The sequence below is a fragment of the Diceros bicornis genome, chromosome 17 (genome assembly GCF_020826845.1).
Source record: "Diceros bicornis minor isolate mBicDic1 chromosome 17, mDicBic1.mat.cur, whole genome shotgun sequence".
Classification (NCBI taxonomy): Eukaryota; Metazoa; Chordata; class Mammalia; order Perissodactyla; family Rhinocerotidae; genus Diceros; species Diceros bicornis.
In genome coordinates, this window is record NC_080756.1 from 54537060 (window position 1) to 54555586 (window position 18527).

The window sequence follows — 18527 nt, forward strand, 5'->3', positions numbered from 1 at the left end:
GAGGTTACTTCTGGGCTCTCAATTCTGTTCCATTCGTCTGTGAATCTATTTTTATGCCAGTACCGTACTGTTTTGATTACTATAGCTTTGTAATATAGTTTGAAATCAGGGATGTGATGGCTCTAGGTTTGTTTTTCTTTCTCAGTGTTGCTTTGGCTATTCTGGGTCTTTTGTGGTTCCATACAAATTTTAGGATTCTTTGTTCTAGTTCTGTGAAAAATGCCATTGGATTTTTGATGGAGATTGCATTGATTTTACAGATGCATTGATTTTACAGATGGCTTTGGGTAGTATGGGCATTTTAACAATATTAACTCTTCCAATCTGTGAACACAGGATATCTTTCTATTTATTGTGTCTTCTTCCATTTCTTTCATCCAAGTCTTATAGTTTTCAGTGTACAGACCTTTCACCTCCATTGATTAATTTAATCCTAAGTATTTTATTGTTTTTGATGCTGTTATAAATGAAATTGTTTCCTTTATTTCTCTTTCTGATAGTTCATTGTTAGTGTATAGAAACACAACTGATTTCTGTATGTTTATTTTGTATCCTACAACTTAACTGAATTTGTTCATTAATTCTAATAGTTTTTTGGTCCAGTCTTTAGGATTTTCTATATATAAGATCAAATCATTTGCAAAACTTTTCTCTGTTGAATATGATGTTAGCTGTGGGCTTTTCGCATATGACCTCGATTATGTTGAGGTACATTTCTTCTATACTCATTTGTTGAGAGTTTTTATAATGAAAGGATGTTGTATTTTGTCAAATGCTTTTTCTGCATCTATGGAGATGATCATATGATTTTTATCTTTCATTCTATTAATGTGGTGTGTCACATATGTTGATTTGCATATATTTAACCATCCTTGCATCCCAGAGGTAAATGTCACTTGATCATGGGCTATGACCTTTTAATGTGCTGTTGAATTCAGTTTGCTAATATTTTGTTGAGAGGTTTTGCACTTAGCTTCATCAGGGATGTTGGTCTGTAGTTTTCTTTTCTCGTGGCAATTCTGGCCTCATAAAATGAGTTTGGGAGTGCTCCCTCCTCTTCAATTTTTTGGAAAAGTTTAAGAGGTATTGGCATTAATTCTTCTTTCAATGTTGGGTAGAACTCATACGTGAAACCATCAGGTTCTGGACTTTTCTCTGTTGGGAGGTTTTTGATCACTGATTCAGTCTCGTTTCTTGTTATTGGTCTGTTCAGCTGTTCTACATCTTCATGATTCAGTTTGGAAGGTTGATTGTTTCTAGGGATTTATCCGTTTTTCTAGGTTATCCAGTTTGTTGGCATATAATTATTCATAGCACTCTTTATGATCCTTCGTATTTGTTGGTATCAGTTGTCTCCTCTATCATTTGATTTTATTTATTTGATTCTTCTCTCTTTTTTTCTCAATGAGTCTAGCTAAAGGTTTGTCAATTTTATTTATCTTTTCAAAAAAATGTTAGTTTTATTGATCTTTTCTATTATTTTCCTGGTCTCTGATTAATTTCTGCTCTGATCATTATTTCCTTCCTTCTGTTAACATTGGACTTTGTTCTTCTTTTTCTAGTTTCTTGAGGTGTGCAGTTAGGTTGTTTATTTGAGATCTTTATTTTTCCTTAATGTAGGCATTTATCACTATAAATTTCTGTCTTCCAGCTTTTGATGCATTCCATATGTTTTTGTATTTTGTGTTCCTATTTCTGTCTATTTCAAAATATTTTTTGATTTCCCTTTTGATTACTTCTCTGACCCATTGGTTGTTCAGAAGAGTGTTGTTTAATTTCCACATTTCTCTGAATTTTCCAGCTTTCCCCTGGTATTGATTTCTAGTTTCATTCCGCTGTTGTTGGAAAAGACAATTGATATGATTTCAGTTTTCTTAAATTTGCCAAGACTTGTTTTGTGACCTATCATATGATCTTTCCTGGAGAATGTTTCTTGTGTGCTTGAGAAGAATGTGTTTTCTGCAGGGTTTGAGTGGAATGTTCTGTATATGTCTGCTAGGTCCATTTAGTCTAAAGTATAGTTCAAGTCCAATGTTTCCTTATTGATTTTCTGTCTGGATGATCTATCCACTGTTGGAAGTTGGGTATTGATCCTTTACTATTATTGTATTGTTGTCTATTTCTCCCTTCAGATCTGTTAGTATTTTCTTTTATATTAGGTGCTCCAATGTTGGGTGCATATATGTATATTGACAATCGTTATAGCCTCTTGATAAATTGACTTGTTTATCATTATATAATGACCTTCTTTGTCTCTTGTTACAGATTTTGACTTAAAGTCTATTTTGTCTGATAAAAGTATAGCTACCCCTACTCTTTTCTGGTTCCCATTTTTATGGAATATCTTTTTCCTTTCCCTTTGCTTAGAGCCTCTATGTGTCCTTAAAGCTGAAGAGAGTCTCTTGTAGGGAGAATATAGTTGGTTCTTGATTTTCTTATATGTTCAGTCATTCTATTTTTTTTTTTTTTTTGGCTTTCAGATTTTTTTAGTTTTGTTTTTTCAGAGAACTGATATCTTTTTTCTTCTTTTTTCTTTTTAGTTATTTTATTGAGGTGATATTGGCTTATAATATTTTTTAAATTTCAGGTGTACATTATTCTATATTAGTTTCTGTATAGACTGAGTCATGTTCACCACCAATAGTCTAGCTTTTATCTGTCGCATACATATGTCCTCTTTACCCCTTTTGCCCTCCCCCCATCCCCTTCCCCTCTGGTAACCACTAATCTGTTCTCCTTATCCATGTGTTTATCTTCCACACATGAGTGAAATCATGCGGTGTTTCTCTTTCTCTGTCTGGCTTATTTCACTTAGCATAATACCCTCAAGGTCCATCCATGTTGTCACAAATGGCATGATTTTGTCTTTTTTATGGCTGAGTGGTATTCCACTGTATACATATACCACATCTTCTTTATCCATTCATCTGTTGATGGCACTTGAGTTGCTTACACATCTTGGCTATTGTGAATAACGCTGCAATGAACATAGGAGTGGATTAATCTCTTTGAATTGTTGATTTCATGTTCTTTGGATAAATACCCAGTAGTGCAATAGCTGAATCATATGGTATTTCGATTAATTTTTTGAAGAATTTCCATATTGTTTTCTATACTTGCTGCACTAGTTTACATTCCCACCAGCAGTGTATGGGGGTTCCCTTTTCTCCACATCCTCTCCAATATTTATTTCTTGTCTTGTTAATTATAACCATTCTGATGGATATAAGGTCATATCCATTGTTGTTTTGATTTGCATTTCCCTAATGATTAATGACGTTGTAGATCTTTTCATGTGCCTGTTGGCCATCTGTATATCTTCTTTGGAAAAATGTCTGTTCATATTCTCTGCCCATTTTTTGATCAGGTTGTTTGTTTTTTTGCTGTTGAGTTGTATGAGTTCTTTATACGTTTTGGAAATTAACCCCTTGTTGTATATGCTTTGCAAAGATTTTCTCCCAGTTGGTGTGTTGTCTATTCATTTTGTTCATGGTTTCCTTTGGCCTTGCAGAAGCTTTTTAGTCTGATATAGTCCCATTTGTTTATTTTTTCTTTTGTTTCCCTTGCCTGAGTAGACATGGTATGTGAAAAGATACTGCTAAGATTGATGTCAAAGACCTATATTTTCATCTAGGATTTTTATTGTTTCGGGTCTTACATTCAAGTCTTTAATTCATTTTGAGTTAATTTTTGTGTATGGTGTAAGATAATGGTCTACATTCATTCTTTTGCACCTGGCTGTCCAGTTTTCCCAACAGCATTTGTTGAAAAGACTTTCCTTTCTCCATTGTATGTTCTTGGCTCCCTTGTTGAAGATTAAGTGTCCACAGATGTATGGGGTTATTTCTGGGCTCTCAATTCTGTTCCACTGATCTATGTGTCTGTTTTTCTGCCAGTATTGGGATTGCTTTGGCTATTTGGGGTCTTTTGATTCTTTGTTCTATTTCTGTGCAGAATGTCATTGGGAATCTAATTGGGATTGCCTTGAACCTGTAGATTGCTTTAGGTAATATGGACTTTTTAACTATGCTTATTCTTCTAATCCATGAGCATGGAATACCATTCCATTTCTTTATGTCTTCTTCAATTTCCTTCAACAAGGTCTTATAGTTTTTTTTTTTAATTTTATTTATTTATTTATTCCCCCAAAGCCCCAGTAGACAGTTGTATGTCATAGCTGCACATCCTTCTAGTTGCTGTATGTGGGACGTGGCCTCAGCATGGCCGGAGAAGCGGTGCGTTGGTGTGCACCCAAGATCCGAACCCCGGCCGCCAGCAGTGGAGCACACGCACTTAACTGCTAAGCCACGGGGCCGGCCCAGGTCTTATAGTTTTTAGTGTATGAGTCTTTCACCTTCTTGGTCAAATTTATTCCTAGATATTTTATTCTTTTTGTTGCCATTGTAAATGGGATTGTAGTCTTGATTTCTCTTTCTGCTAGTTTGTTATTAGCATATAGAAATGCAACTGATTTTTGTATGTTTATTTTGTATTCTGCAACTTTGCTGTAGTTGTTGATTATTTCTAAAAGTGTTCTGGTGGGGTTTTTAGGGTTTTCTAAATATAGAATCATGTCATCCTCAAATAGTGACATTTTTACTTCTTGCTTTCCAATTTGGACCCCATTTACTTCTTTTTCTTCCCTAATCGTTCTGGCTAGGACTTCCAATATTATGTTGTATAAGAGCGACAAGAGTGAGCACCCTTGTCTTCTTCCTGTTCTCAGAGGAATAGTTTTCAGTTTTTCACCATTGAATATGATGTTGGCTGTGGGTTTGTCATATACGGCCTTTATTATGTTGAGGTACTTTCCTTCTATACCCATTTTATTGACAGTTTTTATTATAAATGGATGGTGGATCTTGTCAAATGCTTTCTCTACATCTATTGAGATGATCATGTGATTTTTATTATTCATTTTGTTAATGTGGTGTACCACATTGATTGATTGCAGGCTTTGAACCATCTTTGCATTCCTGGACTAAATCCCACTTGATTATGGTGTATGATCTTTTAATGTATTGTTGTATTCGATTTGTGAATATTTCATTGAGGATTTTTGAATTTAGGTTCATCAGCAATATTGGCCTGTAATTTTCCTTTTTTGTGTTGTCCTTGTCTGGTTCTGGTACCAGGGTAATGTTGGCCTCATCAAATGATTTAGGAAGCATCGCATCCTCTTTAATATTTCAGAATATTTTGAGAAGAACAGGAATTAAATCTTCTCCAGAGAAGCCATCTGGTCCTGGACTTCTGTTTTTTGGGAGGTTTTTGATTACTGTTTCAATCTCTTCACTTATGATTTATCTATTCAGATTCTCTATTTCTTCTTGATTCAGCTTTGGGAGGTTGTATAAGTCTCAGAATTTATCCATTTCTTCTAGGTTATCCAATTTGTTGGCTTATAGGTTTTCACAGTATTCTCTTATAATCCCTCGTATTCTGTAGTATACCTTGTAATTTCTCCTCTTTCATTTCTAATCTTATTTATTTGAGTCCTCTCTTTTTTTCTTAATGAGTCTGGCTAAGGGTTTGTCAGTTTTGTTTATCTTCTCAAAAAATCGGATCTTAGTTTCATTGATTCTTTCTATTGTTTTTCTAGTCTTTATTTCATTTATTTCTGCTCTGATTTTCATTATTTCCCTCCTTCTACTGACTTGGGCTTTGTTTGTTCTTTTTTTTCTAGTTCTTTTAGGTGTAGTTTAAGATAACTTATTTGAGACTTTTCTTGTTTGTGAGATAGGCCTGTATTGCTATAAATTTCCCTCTTGGTGCCTCTTTTGCTGCATTCCATGAGAGTTGATATGCTGTGTTTTCATTTTCATTTGTCTCCAGGTATTTTTTTATTTCTCCTTTGATTTCTTCATTTATCCCATGGTTGTTCAGTAGCATGTTGTTTAGTCTCCAAATACTTGTAACTTTGTCAGCTTTTTTCTTGTAGTTGATTTCATAGCATTGTGGTTGGAAAAGATGTTTGGTATGATTTCAATCTTCTTAAATTTATTGAGGTTTTCCTTGTTTCCCAACATATGGTCTATCTTTGAGAATGTTCCTTGTGCACTTGAGAAGAATGCATAGTCTGCTGTTTTGGGATGGAGTGTTCTATACATATCTATTAACTCCATCTGATCTAGTGTTTCATTTAAGGCCACTGTTTCCTTTTTGACTTTCTGTCTGGATGATCTACCTATTGACATAAGTGGAGTTTTGAGGCTCCCTGCTATTATTGTGTTGCTGTCAATTTCTCCCTTTAGATCTGTTAATAGTTGCTTTATATAGTTTGGTGCTCCTGTGTTAGGTGCATATATATTAATAAGTATTATGTCTTCTTGGTGTAATGTCCCTTTTATCATTATATAATGCCAATCTTTGAATCTCATTATCTCTTTTATCTTGAAGTCTGCTTTGTCAGATATGTTTGGCTACATCCACTTTATTTTGCTTGCCATTTGCTTGGAGTACCATCTTCCATCCCTTCACTCTGAACCTATGTTTGTCTTTAGAGCTGAGATATATTTTCTGGAGGCAGCATATTGTTGAGTCTTGTTATTTAATTCGCCCACCAATCTGTGTCTTTTGAGTGGTGCATTCAATCCATTTACATGTAGAGTGATTATTGATATATGAGGGCTTAATACTGCCATTTTATCTCTTGTTTTCTGGTTGCTCTATATTTCCATTTTTTCCTTTCCCTTTGTTTTCTGACCACCATCTCAATTTGGTGGTTTTCTGTGATATTTTTCTCAGTTTTCTCTTTATTTATGATTTGTGACTCTGCTCTGAATTTTTGTTTTGTGGTTACCATGAGGTTTGTATAAAAGATCACATAGATGAGATATTTCATTTTCTGATACATTTTATCTCCATTTGCCTATGCAAGTTCCATTACTTTTCTCTTCCCCTTCTCTGTTTTTGTTGTCATAAATTATTCTTTTCTGTGTTGTGAGTTTGTGACTAAATTGGAGTGTTTATAATTATTTTTGTTGCTTTCTTTCCATTTATCTTTTATGTTATAATTAAGTGTTTGCTAACGTATTCTAATAAAGAGCTGCAATTTTCTGATTTTGTCTATCTATCTATCTCCTTGCTCAAAGCTTTGTAAACCTTTGCCTTTTTGTTTCAAGTAGGTGAGCTCCCTTCATCATTTCTTGTAAGGCAGGTCTAGTGACAATGAACTCCCTCAGCTTTCGTTTATCTAGGAAAGCTTTTATTTCTCCATCATATCTGAAGGATAATTTTGCTGGATAGAGTATTCTTGGCTGATAGTTTTTGTCTTTCAGTATTTTGAATATATCACTCCATTCTCTCCTAGCCTGTAAGGTTTATGCTAAGAAATCTGCTGAAAGCCTGATGGGGGTTCCTTTGTAGGTTATTTTCTTCTCTCTTGCTGCCCTTAGTATTTTTTCTTTGTCATTGACTTCACAGTTTTAATATTATATAGAGAAGGTCTTTTTGCATTGATGAAATTAGGAGTTCTATTGGCTTCATATACTTGTATGTCCAGTTCCTTCCCCAGGTTTGGGAAGTTCTCAGCTATTATTTCTTTGAACTAGTTCTCTGCTCCTTTCTCCCTCACTTCTCCCTCTGGGATACCTATAATCCTTATGTTACTTTTCCTAATTGAGTCAAATATTTCTCAAAGAATTTCTTCATTTTTAAAAATCTTAGTTCTTTCTCCTTCTCCACCTGAAGAATTTCTAGGTTTTTATTTTCAAGTTCACTAATTTTCTCCTCCATGAGTTCTGCTCTATTTTTTATGCTTTCTACATAATTTTTTACCACATTAATTGTTTTCTTCATATCTAGAATATCTGTTTGGTTTTTTTCATAACTTCAATCTCTTTGGTGAAGTATTCCTTCTGTTGATTAATTTTATTCTGGAGCTCATTGAACTGTCTTTCTGAGTTTTCTTGTAACTCGTTGAGCTTCTTTATGACAGCTGTTTTGAATTCTCTCTCAGTTAGATTATAAACTTCTGTGACTTCAGATTTGGTTTCTAGAGAGTAATTTTCCTTCCATTATGCAGTGTTACTATACTTATTCATGGTGTTTGATGAATTGATCCTCTGCCAGTGCATTTATGGTAGTAATCACCTTTTATTATTTGGGTACAGCTTTCGTTACTTTGGTCACCTGGGTCTTGTGTTCCTCCACTGGCTCTCCACAGGCTCAGATGCTGCTGCCCCATGCACCACCTGCACTGCTGTCCCCAGGTTGTCTTGGGGTGCTGGTTGCACTGCTGCCAGAGGTGCAGGGTTCACAGATTTCACTGTTGCTGGGGGTGTATGGGGACCCAAAACTTGTATACATCACCCACTGCTGGTGGAGCTGGTGTTGGGGTTGCCACCACTGGTGGCTGGATCACTGGGTCTGCTGTGGTTTCTGTTGCTTCTGGTTAGAGAATCCACGTGCCACCAGTAGGGAGCCCAGGGGTTGTTTTTTCTGTTCCCACCTTATCTGCTCATAGTTGTGCCAGTTAGGCTACTCTGTGTTTGCATGGGCTGGGCCACAGCCACTCAGCAGAGTGCCTACACATGAGCCAGCTGTCACATTCATGCCAGTGGGGCCACCACTTTGGCAGGGTGCCTTCACCTGGGCTGAGCCACTGCCACTCAGTAAGGAGCATTCTCATGTTGGGGCCACAGCAGCATGGTGTGCACTCCCACAGGCCAGGCTACTGCCACTCTGCAAGTGTTTAAACATGGGCCGGGTTGCCCAAGCCTCCACTCACAGTCACGCTGGCCACTCACAGTCCACTTACACACTAGCCACTGTGTGAGGATCCGTGACCTGGATCGCTGCCACCAGGGAGGTGGTGGTGGCTGCTCCCCTAGTTCCACTGTTTCCTGGGGGTCCAGTCCACCCACCTTCAGACGTGTAGTCACATGGATCTCTCAGGCATCCCATTGTGCTCTGCAGGGAATCCTCTGTTGGTTAGTGGATGTCCATTTAGTTGCAAATTAGAGGGGAAGGACAAAGGGAACAACTCACTCTACCATCACTCCTTCAGCCACTCTATGTTTTGATAGAGGACTTAATCCATTTACATTTAAAGTAATTACAGTCACATGCCACATAACAACATTTCAGTCAAAGATGGACCACAAACTGATAATTATCCCATAAGATTAGTACCATATAGCCTAGGTATGTAGTAGGCTATCCATCTAGGTTTGTGTAAACACACTCTATAATGTTTGCACAATGACAAAATTGCCTAATGATGCATTTCTCAGCATATATCCCTGTGATTAAGTGATACATGACTATATTGATAGGTAAGGACTTACTAATGCCACCCTATTGTTTCCTTGCTTTATTATGGTTCCCTTGTTTCCTTCTTTCTCTCTTGCAATCTTCCCTTGCGAATGATGATTTTTGATAATGGTATGACTTAATTCCCTTCTCTTTATCTTTTGTGTATATACTGTAGGTTTTTGCTTTGTGGTTACAACAAGGCCTACATAAAACACCTTATAGATATAATAGTCTATTTTACACTGATAGCAATTTAATTTCAATCCCATACAAAAACTCTACTCTTTTACTCCCTCCTATATTTTACGTTTTTGATGTAGCAATTTACCTCTTTTTGTATAGTGTATCCATTAAAAAATTATTGTAGTGGCCAGCCCAGTGGTGTAGTGGTTAAGTTCATGCACTCCACTCCAGCAGCCCAGAGTTCACAGGTTCAAATCTCAGGCGTGGACCAACACACCACTCATCAAGCCAGGCTGTGGCAATGTCCCATATACAAAATGGAGGAAGATGGGCATGGATGTTAGCTCGGAGCCAATCTTCCTCAGCAAAAAGAGGAAGATTGGCAACAGATATTAACTTAGGGTCAATCTTCCTCACCCAAAAAAAAAATTATTGTAGCTATGGTTATTTTTAATACTTTCACCCTTTAACGTTTATATTAAAATTAAATGGTTAACACACTACCATATTACAGTATTAGAGTATTCTGAATTTGATTATGTACTTATATTTACCAGTGTGTTGTATATTATCATATTCTTTTATGTTACTAATTAGCATCCGTTCACTTAGCTTGAAGAACTTCTTTCAGCATTTCTTGTAAGGCAGGTCTACTGGTGATGAATTCCCACAACTGTTGTTTGTTTGGGAATGTCTTTATCTCACCTTCATTTCTGAAGGACAACTTTGCTGGGTAAAGTATTGATTGGCAGTATTTTTCTTCCAGCACTTTGAATATATCATCCCACTCTCTTGGCATGCCAAGTTTCTTCTAAGAAATCTGCTGATATTCTCATAGGGATTTCCTTTTATCTGAAGAATTACTTTTTTGCTTGCTGCTTTTAAAATTCTCTTTGTGGGGGGGGGAAGAAGTCAAGATGGTGGTGTAGGCAGACTCTGAACTCACCTCCTCCCATGGACACAGCCAATTTACAACTACTCGTGGAAGGATTACCCCTGAGACACAACTGAAAACTGGATAAGAGGAACTTCTGCAACAACGGACAATCCTAACTGAGGTGGAAGAGGCAGAGACTCCCTTCTGGAGAGGAAAAACGCCGCCTTCACAAGCTGCGGCACCTCATGCCACCGAGGAGCAGCCCAGAGGTACGCAGCCCTCCCTGGAGGAGTGGGGCCCTGAGCCGGGGAGCACCCCCACTGTGGGCATTTTGTGGACCCAGCACAAATGAGATGAGTGGCATAATATCTGACTTTGCCTGCTACTAAAACATTGGGGAGTAAGCCCAGAAAAGCTGGTTCACAAAGACATTAAAACTGGCTCTTAAAGGACACAGGGGCAAACTCACCCATTTCAGAAAGCAACCTAAAATCACCAGAAAGAAAGGTGCACAGTGATTTGGTGAAAAGAGACTCACCTGATAGGCCCTGTGTGCATCTCGGTGAGAGATGAACCTCTCCAGGGACTGGGACATTGGCGGCGGCCATTGTTGTGGCTGGGTGTGGGCGTGCTGACACAGACGCCATTGGAGTTCTCCCTGGGGTCTGCTAGCCCGGGGTCTGCCCCACCCGCTAGAGCACCGATTTAATCCAGCTCAGCCAGGGCAGGCAGCCCACCCTAGAGACTGGCCCCACCCAACAACAAGCCCTCAGGCAACTTGTGGGCCTGCATAGATTGGTGACTGGATTCTCTGCAGCCTGGCAACTGAGCGGACTTCAGTGGGGCAGGGCGTGCACAAGGAGCGGGTGGATAGTGTGGGGCAGTGGTGGAGTGTATGGGGCTCCCGCCGTGGAGAGACTGGGTCCGCTTCAGGAAGTCGGGGCGCACACACGGGGCAGGACTCTGTTGACTGTGTGTGTGGACCTGTGGGCGGCAGGGCTTGTCAGCTGCAGAAGACTTGTGCTTCTCAAAGACCCACATGCGGGTTTGCCCCAGCTTCCAAAGCCTGAAACAATTGGGTGCTCTCGTGCCTGAGGCCAGCCCCACCCAGCTGCAATCCTAAGAGAACTGACAAGAGACCTAAAGGCTGGAGGCTTATAGCAATTGTAAGGCCCTGAGCCTAACAACCTGCCACGCTGGGGGCCTACTCTCTTAAAAGAAATACTGCAACACAAATGTGGTATTAGAACTTACAGCCAACTGTGCTGGGGCTCCCCACACCTGATAAAGAGACTGAAGGGCCCACGACAACTAAGAGCAGCTGAGCATTACAACAGCTGACGAGGAGCATAACTCGGCCTCCCTGGGTGCCTACAGGGAGAGCAAACAGGCCACAACAGAAGGACACACGTAGCCCACATAGGGGTCACCCCTGGAACATTGAGAACTGAGGGAAGCACACGGCAGGCCTCCTAAGCCATCACTTACATAAGGTCACCTATCCAAGAGCAGGAGACGTAGCTGACCTACCTAATACATAGACACAAGCACAGGGAAAGAGGCAAAATGAGGAGGCAAAAGAATACATTCCAAGTAAGGGAACAGGACAAAACTCCAGAAAAGGAACTCAGTGAAACAAAAATGAGCAACCTACCCGACAGAGAGTTCAAACAAAGAGTGTTAAGGATGCTCACTGATCTGGGGAGAAGAATGGATGAACTCAGTGAGAATGTCAACAGAGAAATGGAAGATATAAAAAAGAACCAATCAGAAATGAAGAATACAATACTGGAAATGAAAAATTCACTAGAGGGACTCAAAAGCAGAGTAGGGGATACAGAAGAACGGATCTGTGAGCTGGACAAAAGACTAGAAGAAATTACCCAAGCTGAACAGATAAAAGAGAAAAGAATTAAAAAGAGTGAGGACAGTCTAAGGGACCTCTGGGACAACATCAAGTGCACTAACATCCATGTTATAGTTGTCCCGGAAGGAGAAGAGCGAGACAAAGGGGCAGAGCATCTATTTCAAGAAATAATAGATGAAAACTTCCTAACCTAAGGAAGGAAACAGACATCCAGGTACAGGAAGCACAGAGAACTCCAAAAAAGATAAACCCAAAGAGGCCCACACCAAGACACATCATAATCAAAATGTCCAGGGGCCGGCCCCGTGGCTTAGTGGTTAAGTGCACGCGCTCCGCTGCTGGCGGCCCGGGTTTGGATCCCGGGCATGCACCAACACACTGCTTCTCTGGCCATACTGAGGCCGAGTCCCACATACAGCAACTAGAAGGATGTGCAGCTATGACATACAACTATCTACTGGGGCTTGGGGGGAAAAAATAAATAAATAAATAAAATTATTTAAAAAAATGTCCAGAATTAAAGATAAACAGAGAATCCTAAAAGCCACAAGAGAAAGTCAAATTACATACAAAGGAAACCCCATAAGGGTATCAGCTGACTTCTCAGCAGAAACCTTACAGGCTAGAAGAGAATGGCATGATATATTTAAAGTGCTAAAAGGAAAAAACTTACAGCCAAGAATACTCTACCCAGCAAGGTTATCATTCAAAATGGAAGGAGAGATCAAAAATTTCCCAGACAAGCAAAAATTAAAGGAGTTTGTCACCAAGTAACCAGTGCTACAAGAAATGTTAAAGGGACTGATTTAGGGGGAAAAGAGAAGACCACAAATAGGAAAAATTATCTATTTCCAGGATAAGAGGGTAATGGATACAAATGCACAAAAAAGAGGTTAGATATGATATCAAAAACATAAAAGCAGGGAGGAGGGGAGTTAAAGAGTAGAGCTTTCAGACAGAGGTCAAACTAAAGAGACCATCAATTCTGTATAGAAGAAGGAAGGAACAGAGAAGGACTACTAAAACACTGAGGAAAAAAAGTTTAAAAATGGCGGTAAGTACATACTTATCAATAGCTACTTTAAACGTCAATGGACTAAATGCTCCAATTAAAAGGCATAGAGTGGCTGATTGGATAAAAAAACAAGACCCATACATATGCTGCATACAAGAGACACACTTCAGACCTAATGACACTCACAAACTGAAAGTGAAGGGATGGAAAAAGATACTCCATGCAAATGGCAATGAAAAGAAAGCTGGGGTAGCAGTACTCATATCAGACAAAATAGAGTTTAAAACAAAAACTGTAAAAAGAGACAAAGAAAGTCATTACATAATGATCAAGGGAACAATCCAACAAGAGAATATAACACTTGTAAATATCTACGCACCCAATGTAGCTGCACCTAAATATATAAAGCAATTATTAACAGACATAAAAACATAAATAGACAGTAACACAATAATAATAGGGGACTTTAACACTCCACTTACACCAACAGATAGATCATCCAAACAGAAGATCAATAAGGAAACATTGGCCTTAAATGATACACTAGAACAGATGGACCTAGTAGATATATACAGAGCATTCCATCCAAAAACCGAAGAATACACGTTCTTTTCAAACACACATGGAATATTCTCCAGTATTGATCACACATTAGGCCACAAAACAAGTCTCCATAAATTTAAGAAGATTGAAATAATACCAAGCATCTTTTCTGACCACAACGGTATGAAACTAGAAATCAACTATAGGAAGAAAATCAGAAAAGCCACAAATATGTGGCGATTAAACAAAATGCTACTGAACAACGACTGGGTCAACAAAGAAATCAAAGATGAAATCAAAAAATACCTGGAGACAAATGAAAATGAAAATACAACATGCCAGAATTTATGGGATACAGAAAAAGCGGTTCTAAGAGGGAAGTTTATAGCAATACAAGCCTATATCAACAAACAAGAAAAATCTCAAATAAACAATCTAACAATACACCTAAAGGAACTGGAAAAAGAAGAACAAACCAAACCCCAAATCAGTAGAAGACGGGAAATAATAAAAATCAGAGCAGAAATAAATGAAATAGAGACCAAAAAAACAGTAGAAACAATTAATAAAACCAAGAGCTGGTTCTTTGAAAAGATAAACAAAATTGACAAACCTTTAGCTAGGCTCACCAAGAAAAAAAGACAGAAGGCACAAATAAGTAAAATCAGAAATGAAAGAGGAGAGGTTACAACAGACACCTCAGAAATACAAAAGATTATAAGAGAATACTATGAAAAGCTATATGCCAACCAATTCGACAATCTGGAATAAATGGATAAATTCTTAGAATCATACAACCTTCCAAAACTGGATCAAGAAGAAGTAGAGAATTTGAATAGACCAATCACCAGTAAGGAGATTGAAACAGTAATCAAAAACCTCCCCAAAAATAAAAGTCCAGAACCAGACGGCTTCCCTGGTGAATTCTACCAAACATTCAAAAAAGACTTAATACCTATCCTTCTCAAACTCTTCCAAAAAATTGAGGAGGGGGGGAAGCTCCCTAACTCATTCTACGAAGCCAATATTACCCTGATACCAAAACCAGACAAGGACAACACAAAAAAAGAAAACTACAGGCCAATATCACTGATGAACATCGATGCAAAAATCCTCAACAAAATACTAGCAAATCACATACAACAATACGTTAAAATGATTATACACCATGATCAAGTGGGATTTATTCCAGGTATGCAGGGATGGTTTAACATTCGCAAATCAATCAACGTGATACACCACATTAATAAAATGAAGAATAAAAATCACATGATCATCTCAATAGATGAAGAGAAAGCATTTGACAAGATACAGCATCCATTTATGATAAAAACTCTGAATAAAATGGGTATAGAAGGAAAGTACCTCAATATAAATAAAGACCATATATGAGAAACCCACAGCTAATATCATCCTCAATGGTGAAAAACTGAAAGCTATCCCTCTAAGAACAGGAACCACACAAGGATGCCCACTTTCACCACTCCTATTTAACATAGTATTGGAAGTCCTAGCCAGAGCAATCAGGCAAGAGAAAGAAATAAAAGGGATCCAAATTGGAAAGGAAGAAGTGAAACTGTCACTATTTGCAGATGACATGATTTTATATATAGAAAACCCTAAAGAATCCACCAGAAAACTTTTAGAAGTAATAAACGAATATGGTAAAGTTGCAGGATACAAAATCAACATACACAAATCAGTTGCATTTCTATACACTAACAACGAAGTAGCAGAAAGAGTAATTAAGAATACCATCCCATTTACAATTGCAACAAAAAGAATAAAATACCTAGGAATACACTTAACCAAAGAGGTGAAACAGCTGTACACGGAAAACTATAAAACATTGCTGAAAGAAATTGAAGAAGACACAAAGAAATGGAAAGATATTCCGTGCTCTTGGATTGGAAGAATTAACATAGTTAAGATGTCCATACTTCCTAAAACCATCTATAGATTCAATGCAATCCCTATCAAAGTTCCAACAACACTTTTCACAGAAATAGAACAAAGAATCCTAAAATTTATACGGAACAACAACAGACCCCGAATAGCTAAAGGAATCCTGAGAAAAAAGAACAAAGCTGGAGGTATCACACTCCCTGATTTGAAAATATACTACAAAGCTATAGTAACCAAAACAGCATGGTACTGGCACAAAAACAGACACACAGATCAATGGAATAGAATCGAAAGCCCAGAAATAAACCCACACATCTATGGACAGCTAATCTTTGACAAAGAAGCCAAGAACATACAATGGAGAAAAGAAAGTCTCTTCAACAAATGGTGTTGGGAAAACTGGATAGCCACATGCAAAAACATGAAAGTAGACCCTTACCTTACACCATACACAAAAGTTAACTCAAAATGGATTAAAGACTTGAATGTAAGACCTGAAACTATGAAACTTCTAGAAGAAAACATAGGCAGTACGCTCTTCGACATCAGTCTTAGCAACATATTTTCAAGTACCATGTCTGACCAGGCAAGAGAAACAATAGAAAAAATAAACAAATGGGACTACATCAAACTAAAAAGCTTCTACACAGCAAAGGAAACCATCAACAAAACGAAAAGGCAACCTAACAATTGGGAGAAGATATTTGCAAACCATACATCTGATAAGGGCTTAATCTCCAAAATATACAAAGAACTGATGCATCTCAACAACAAAAAAACTAACAACCCAATTAAAAAGTGGGCAAAAGACCTGAACAGACATTTCTCCAAAGAAGATATACAGATGGCCAACAGACACATGAAAAGATGTTCAAAATCATTAACTATCAGGGAAATGCAAATCAAAACTACAATGAGATATCACCTCACGCCCGTCAGAATGGTTATAATTAACAAGACAGGAAACAACATGTGTTGGAGAGGATGTGGAGAGAAGGGAACTCTCATACACTGCTGGTGGGAGTGCAAACTGGTGCAGCCACTATGGAAAACAGTATGGAGATTCCTCCAAAAGTCAAGGATAGAACTACCATATGATCCAGCTATTCCACTGCTGGGTATTTATCCAAAGAACTTGAAAACACCAATGCATAAAGATACATGCACCCCTGTGTTCATTGCAGCGTTATTCACAATAGCCAAGACTTGAAAGCAACCTAAGTGCCCATCAAGGGATGAATGGATAAAGAAGATGTGGTATATATACACAATGGAATACTACTCAGCCATAAGAAACGATGAAATCCAGGCATTTGTGACAACATGGATGGACATTGAGGGTATTATGCAAAGTGAAATAAGTCAGAGGGAGAAGGTCAAATACCGTATGATTTCCTTCATTAAGTAGTAGATAATAACAACAATAAACAAACACATAGAGACAGAGATTGGATTGGTGGTTACCAGAGGGGAAGTGGGGAGGGAGAAGGGTGAAAGGGATAATTCGGCACATGTGTGTGGTGATGGGTTGTAATTAGTATTTTGGTGGTGAACATGATGTAATCTATGCAGAAATAGAAGTATAATGATGTACACCTGAAATTTATACAATGTTATAAACCAATGTTACTGCAATAAACAAAAAATTAAAAATAAATAAAAGTAAAAAAGAAAAAATAATAAATAAATAAAATAAAATTCTCTTTGTCCTCAATTTTAGATAGTTTTATTAAAATCTGTCTTAAGAGAAGATTGTTTTGAGCTGAATTTTGGGGTTGACCCATTAGCTTCATGAACTTGGATATCCAAGTCTTTCCCCAGATTTGGGAAGTTCTCAGCCATTATTTCTTTAAATAAGTTCTCTTCCCCTTTCTTCCTCTCCTTTCTTTCTGGGACTCCAGTAGTGTGTAAATTGTTTCTGTTAATAGTGTCCTCATAGTTCATGTAGGTTTCTTTCACTCTTTTTTATATTTTTTTCTTTTTTCTCCTCTGACTGGATAATTTCAAAGGTCCTGTCTTCTACTTCGCAGATTCTTCTACTTGATCTAGGCTATTGATGATGCTCTCTGTTGCATATTTTTTTTCATTTCATTTATTGCAGTCCTCAGCTCCAGAATTTGTTTGATTCCTTTATGATTTCTCTCTCTCTGTAAACATCTTGTTTTGTTCAGGTATTGCTTTCCTGATTTTGTCAAATTGTCTTTCTATGTTTTCTTGTAGTTCACTGAGCTTCCTTAAAATAGATATTTTGAATTCTTTACTGAGCAAATCACAGATCTCCATTTCTTTAGGGTTGGGTACTAGAAAATTATTATGTTCTTTTGGTAGTGTCATTTTTCATGTTTCTTGAAGTCTCTCATTGCTGTTTTCACATTTGAAGACAGCACTTGGCACTGAGCTGTGCCACATTGGGGGAGGGGTGATATGAGTAGAATTAAACTGTTTCTCTTACCCTCTTCAATGCATCCAATCTCAGATTTTTTGCTCTGATGGAGTGCTGGAACTTCTCCCCTTGACTCCTGGGCTTCCACAAAGGCTCTCGCATCTTTCAGTGGTTGTCTAAATTTGTGTTCTTTGTGTGGAAGACAGTAGAAAACTCTTATTCTGCCATGATGATGATGTAGCTCCTCCAGGTCATGGTTCCTTCGTCCTCATCCAGCATCTCAGCTGAGAATCTGTATTTGGTGGGGAGGTCCAAACACTTATTTCTGAGGGTCCTGAGTACTGAGAGGTCTTATCTTTATTGTGTTGTTGTAGTCTTTTATTAATCTTTAACACTGTGTGTGAAGTACTGAGAGGTGCCTCAAAGAAACCTCTGGTTCCAGACATATTCTTTCTTTCTCCATTGATAGCAATGTCCCTGTTTCCCTCTTGACAAT